General features: G+C 39.8%; 1 non-coding gene across 1 annotated transcript; it reads left to right on the forward strand.

Annotated features, from left to right (window-relative positions):
* The first annotated feature begins 4,550 nt into the window (after window positions 1–4,550).
* On the forward strand, window positions 4,551–4,654 carry LOC112767564 (small nucleolar RNA R71). Its single transcript, XR_003185011.1, has one exon. It is a non-coding gene; the product is annotated as a small nucleolar RNA R71 (small nucleolar RNA).
* Window positions 4,655–5,719: the final 1,065 nt, after the last annotated feature.

Consider the following 5,719-nt stretch of genomic DNA (forward strand, 5'->3'; position numbering starts at 1 on the left):
GTGAACATTTTCAGATTGTGACTCAGCTTTGCTAAGTCCCCAGTTAGTGGTGTCCAGAGCTCTTAAGCACACTCTTTTGTTTGGATCACGACTTTAACCATCAGTCTCAAGCTTTTCACTTGGACCTCCATGACACAAGCACATGGTTAGGGACAGCTTGATTTAGCCGCTTAGGCCTGGATTTAATTCCTTGGGCCCTCCTATCCATTGATGCTCAAAGCCTTGGATCCTTTTTACCCTTGCCTTTTGGTTTTAAGGGCTATTCGCTTTTTCTGCTTGCTTTTTCTTTTTTTTTTTTTTTTCGCCATTTTTTTTCTAAGCTTTTGCTTTTCACTGCTTTTTCTTGCTTCAAGAATCAATTCATGATTTTTCAGATTATCAATAACATTTCTCTTTGTTCATCATTCTTTCAAGACCAACAATTTTAACACTCATAAACAACAATATCAAAAATATGCACTGTTCAATCATTCATTCAGAAAACAAAAAGTATTGCCACCACATCAATATAATTAAATTAAATTCAAGGATAAATTCAAAATTCATGTACTTCTTGTTCTTTTGAATTAAAACATTTTTCATTTAAGAGAGGTGAAGACTAATGGTTTTATTCATAGCTTTAAGGCATGGTTACATACTAATGATCATGAAGTAGAGACACAAAACATAGATAAACATAATATAAAAAACCGAAAACAGAAAGAAATAAAGAACAAGGAATGAATCCACCTTTAGTGGCGTCTTCTTCTTGAAGGACCAATATTCTTAAGCTCTTCTATGTCCCTTCCTTGCCTTTGTTGCTCCTCCCTCATTGCTCTTTGATCTTCTCTTATTTCTTGGAGATGATGGAGTGTTCATGATGTTCCACCCTTAATTGTTCACATTATGGCTCAAATCTTCTAAGGAGGTTTGAGTTGCTCCCAATAGTTGTTGGGAGGAAAGTGCATTCCTTGAGGCATTTGTTGATGATGAACTCCTCATGTTCTTCTTGAGGGCCGTGAGGAACTTCTCTTGTTTGCTCCATCCTTTTCTTGGTGATGGGCTTGTCTTCTTCAATGGAGACATCTCCATCTATGATAACTCCAGCTGAGTAACATAGATGCAATAAGGTGAGGGAAGGCTAGCCGTGCCATGTTGAGGACTTGTCGGCTATTTTGTAGAGTTCATTGGAGATGACCTCATGAACTCTACTTCTTCTCCAATCATGATGCTATGGATCATGATGGCCCGATCCACAGTAACTTCAGATCGGTTGCTGTAGGGAATGATGGATCTTTGGATGAACTCCAACCATCCTCTGGCACAGGCTTGAGGTCCATCTTCTTAGTTGGACTGGCTTTGCCTTTGGAGTCTATTCTCCACTGAGCTCCTTCCACACATATGTCCTTAGGACTTGGTCCAACCTTTGATTAAAGTTGACCTTCTTGTGTAGGGGCGTTCATCACCTTGCATCATGGGTAGTGAACTCCAACCTCACATTTTCCGGCTAAATCTAAGTATTTCCCCCGAACCATTGTGATATAGTTCTTTGGATTCGGGTTCATACTTTGATCATGGTTCCTAGTGATCCATGCATTGGCATAGAACTCTTGAACCATCAATATTCCGACTTGTTGCATGGGGTTGGTTATGACTTCCCACACTCTTCTTTGATTTCATGTCGGATTTCCGGATACTCATTCTTTTTGACTTGAAAGGGACCTCGGGGATCACCTTCTTCTTTGCCACAACATCATAGAAGTGGTCTTGATGGCTCTTGGAGATGAATCTTTCCTTCTCCCATGACTCGGAGGTGGAAGCTTTTGCCTTCCCTTTCCTTTTCTGAGGAAATTCCGGCCTTAGGTGCCATTGATGGTGATGAAAAACAAAAAGCTTATGCTTTTACCACACCAAACTTAAAATTGCTCGCCTCGAGCAAGAAAGAAAAGAAAGTAGAAGAAGAAGAAGAAATAGGAAGAGAGGGAGAAGAGTGGGTTCGGCTATGTGGGAGAAGAAAGGGGTTGTGTTGTGTGAAAATGAAGAAGAATGGAAGGGTATTTATAGGGAGAGGGAGGGTTAGGTTCGGCCATTTGGGTGGGAATGGGTGGGAAATTGAATTTGAATTTATGGAGGTAGGTGGGGTTTATGGGGAAGAGGGGTTGATGTGAATGGTGAATGGGGTAATTGGGAAGAGGGAGTGAGGTGATTGATGAAGGTTTTTGGGAAGTGTGACATTGAAAATGAGATTTGGATTAGGAGAGTGTGATTAGGATTAAAGAAAGGTGGGAATATGGTAGGTGGGGATCCTGTGGGGTCCACAGATCCTGAGGTGGGGATCCTGTGGGGTCCACAGATCCTGAGGTGAAAAGAAATACCATTCCTTCACCCTATAGGCATGTAAATTGCCTTCATGCATCATTCTGGCGTTAAACGCCCATTGGTGCACGTTCTGGGCGTTCAACGCCCATGTAATGCATGTTTCTGGCGTTGAACGCCAGTTTCATGCTTGTTTCTGGCGTTCAGCGCCAGTTTGTCCTCTGTGTGCACATCCTGGCGTTAAACGCCAGGTTGTTGCTTGTTTTGGGCGTTCAGCGCCAGAAAGATGCTCTGTTCTGGCGTTGAACGCCAGCCAGATGCATCTTACTGGCGTTGAACGCCAGTCTGCGCTGCCTCCAGGGTGAACAATTTTTTTCTTCTATTTTTGACTCTGTTTTTAATTTTTTTGATTTTTTTCGTGACTTCTCATGATCATGTACCTAATTAAACACAAAAATAACAAAGAAACAAAATAAAATAAAATTAGATAAATAAAATTGGGTTGCCTCCCAACAAGCGCTTCTTTAATGTCAATAGCTTGACAGTGGCTCTCATGGAGCCACAAGATGATCAGGTCAATTTTAGTGTGTGGTCCCACACCAAACTTAGAGTTTGGATATGGAGTTTGAACACCAAACTTAGAGTTTGGTTGTGGCCTCACAACACCAAACTTAGAGTTTGACTGTGTGGGCTCTTCTTGACTCTGAACTGAGAGAAGCTCTTCATGCTTACTCTCTTTTGTCACAGAGGGATGGCCATGTGCCTTAAACACAAGGTAGTCCCCATTCAATTGAAGGACTAACTCACCTCTGTTGACATCTATCACAGCTTCTGCTGTGGCTAGGAAAGGTCTTCCTAGGATGATGGATTCATCATCTTCCTTCCTAGTGTCTAGGATTATGAAATCAGCAGGGATGTAAAGGCCTTTAACCTTTACTAGCACGTCCTCTACTATTCCATAAGCTTGTCTCATTGACTTATCTGCCAATTGTAATGAGAACAAGGCAGGTTGTACCTCAATGATTCCCAGCTTCTCCATTACAGAGAGTGGCATCAGATTTATCCCTGACCCAAGATCACATAGAGCTTTTTCAAAGCTCATGGTGCCAATGGTGCAGGGTATTAAGAACTTGCCAGGATCTTGTTTCTTTTGAGGTAGAGTTTTCTGAATCCAAGTATCTAGTTCACTAATGAGCAAGGGAGGTTCACTTTCCCAAGTCTCATTACCAAACAGCTTGGCATTCAGCTTCATGATAGCTCCTAAATATTGAGCAACTTGCTCTCCAGTCACATCTTCATCCTCTTCAGAGGATGAAAATTCTTCAGAGCTCATGAATGGCAGAAGGAGATTTAATGGAATCTCTATGGTCTCTGTATGAGTCTCAGATTCCTCAGGATCCTTAATAGGAAACTCCTTCTTGCTTGAAGGACATCCCAGGAGGTCTTCCTCACTAGGATTTTCGTCCTCCTCCTCCCCTATGCATTCGGCCACTTTGATTAAATCAATGGCCTTGCACTCTCCTTTTGGATTCTCTTCTGTATTGCTTGGGAGAACACTGGGAGGAGTTTCAATGACTTTCTTACTCAGCTGGCCTACTTGTGCTTCCAGATTTCTGATGGAAGATCTGGTTTCATTCATGAAACTGAAAGTGGCCTTTGACAGATCAGAGACTATATTGGCTAAATTAGAAGTGTTTTGTTCAGAATTCTCTGTCTGTTGCTGAGAAGATGATGGATATGGCTTACTATTGTTCAGCCTATTGCGTCCACCATTATTAAAGCCTTGTTGAGGCTTTTGTTGATCCTTCCAAGAGAAATTTGGATGATTTCTCCATGATGGATTATAGGTGTTTCCATAAGGTTCACCCATGTAATTAACCTCTGCCATGGCAGGGTTCTCAGGATCATAAGCTTCTTCAGAAGCTGCCTCTCTAGCACTATTGGATGCATGTTGCAATCCATTCAGATTCTGAGAGATTATGTTGACCTGTTGAGTCAACATTTTGTTCTGAGCCAATATGGCATTCAGAGCATCAATTTCAAGAACTCCTTTCTTCTGAGGTATCCCATTATTCACGGAATTCCTCTCAGAGGTATACATGAATTGGTTGTTTGCAACCATGTCAATGAGTTCTTGAGCCTCTTCAGGCGTTTTCTTCAGGTGAATAGATCCACCTGCAGAATGGTCCAATGACATTTTCGAAAATTCAGAGAGACCATAATAGAATATATCTAATAGGGTCCATTCTGAAAACATGTCAGATGGACATCTTTTGGTCAACTGCTTGTATCTTTCCCAAGCTTCATAGAGGGATTCACCATCTTTTTGTTTGAAGGTTTGAACATCCACTCTCAGCTTGCTCAGCTTTTGAGGAGGAAAGAATTTATCCAAGAAAGCAGTGACTAGCTTATCCCAGGAGTCCAGGCTATCCTTAGGTTGTGAATCCAACCATATTCTAGCTCTGTCTCTTACAGCAAAAGGGAAAAGCATGAGTCTGTAGACTTCAGGATTAACTCCATTTGTCTTTACAGTCTCACAGATCTGCAAGAACTCAGTTAAAAACTGATAAGGATCTTCAGATGGAAGTCCATAAAACTTGCAGTTTTGTTGCATTAATGCAACTAGTTGAGGCTTAAGCTCAAAGTTATTGGCTCCAATGGCAGGAATGGAGATGCTTCTTCCATCAAACTTGGACGTTGGCTTTGTGAAGTCACCAAGCATTCTCCTTGCATTATTATTATTATTATTTTCTGCTGCCATCTCCTTCTCTTGTTCGAAAATTTCTGAAAGGTTATTTCTGGATTGTTGTAATTTAGCTTCTCTTAATTTTCTCTTCAGAGTCCTTTCAGGTTCTGGATCAACTTCAACAAGAGTGCCCTTTTCCCTGTTCCTGCTCATATGAAAGAGAAGAAAACAAGAAAAGAAAGAGGAATCCTCTATGTCACAGTATAGAGATTCCTTTATGTTAGTAGAAGAAGAAAGGGGTTAGAAGAATGGAGATGGGGATTCGGATTTTTGGATGAAGAGAGGTGAAGAGAAGTGTTAGTAATTAAATAATTAAATAGAATAAGAGAAGAGAAGAGAAATTTTCGAAAATAATTTTTGAAAAAGAGGTTAGTAATTTTCAAAAATCAAAGACAAAATATAATTAAAATTAAAATTTAAAACAAAAAGAATTTTTGAAAAAGAGAGGGAGGTAATTTCGAAAATTAGAGAGGAAAAAGTAGTTAGGTGGTTTTGAAAAAGATAAGAAACAAACAAAAAGTTAGTTAGTTGATTGAAAAAGATTTGAAATCAAATTTTGAAAAAGATAAGAGGATAAGAAGTTAGATAAGATATTTTGAAATCAAATTTTGAAAAAGATAAAATTTTTGAAAAAGATAAGATAAAAGATAAAAAGATAAGATAAAAATTTTAATAAAA

This window comes from Arachis hypogaea, chromosome 2 (assembly GCF_003086295.3).
Source record: "Arachis hypogaea cultivar Tifrunner chromosome 2, arahy.Tifrunner.gnm2.J5K5, whole genome shotgun sequence".
NCBI classification, from domain to species: domain Eukaryota; kingdom Viridiplantae; phylum Streptophyta; class Magnoliopsida; order Fabales; family Fabaceae; genus Arachis; species Arachis hypogaea.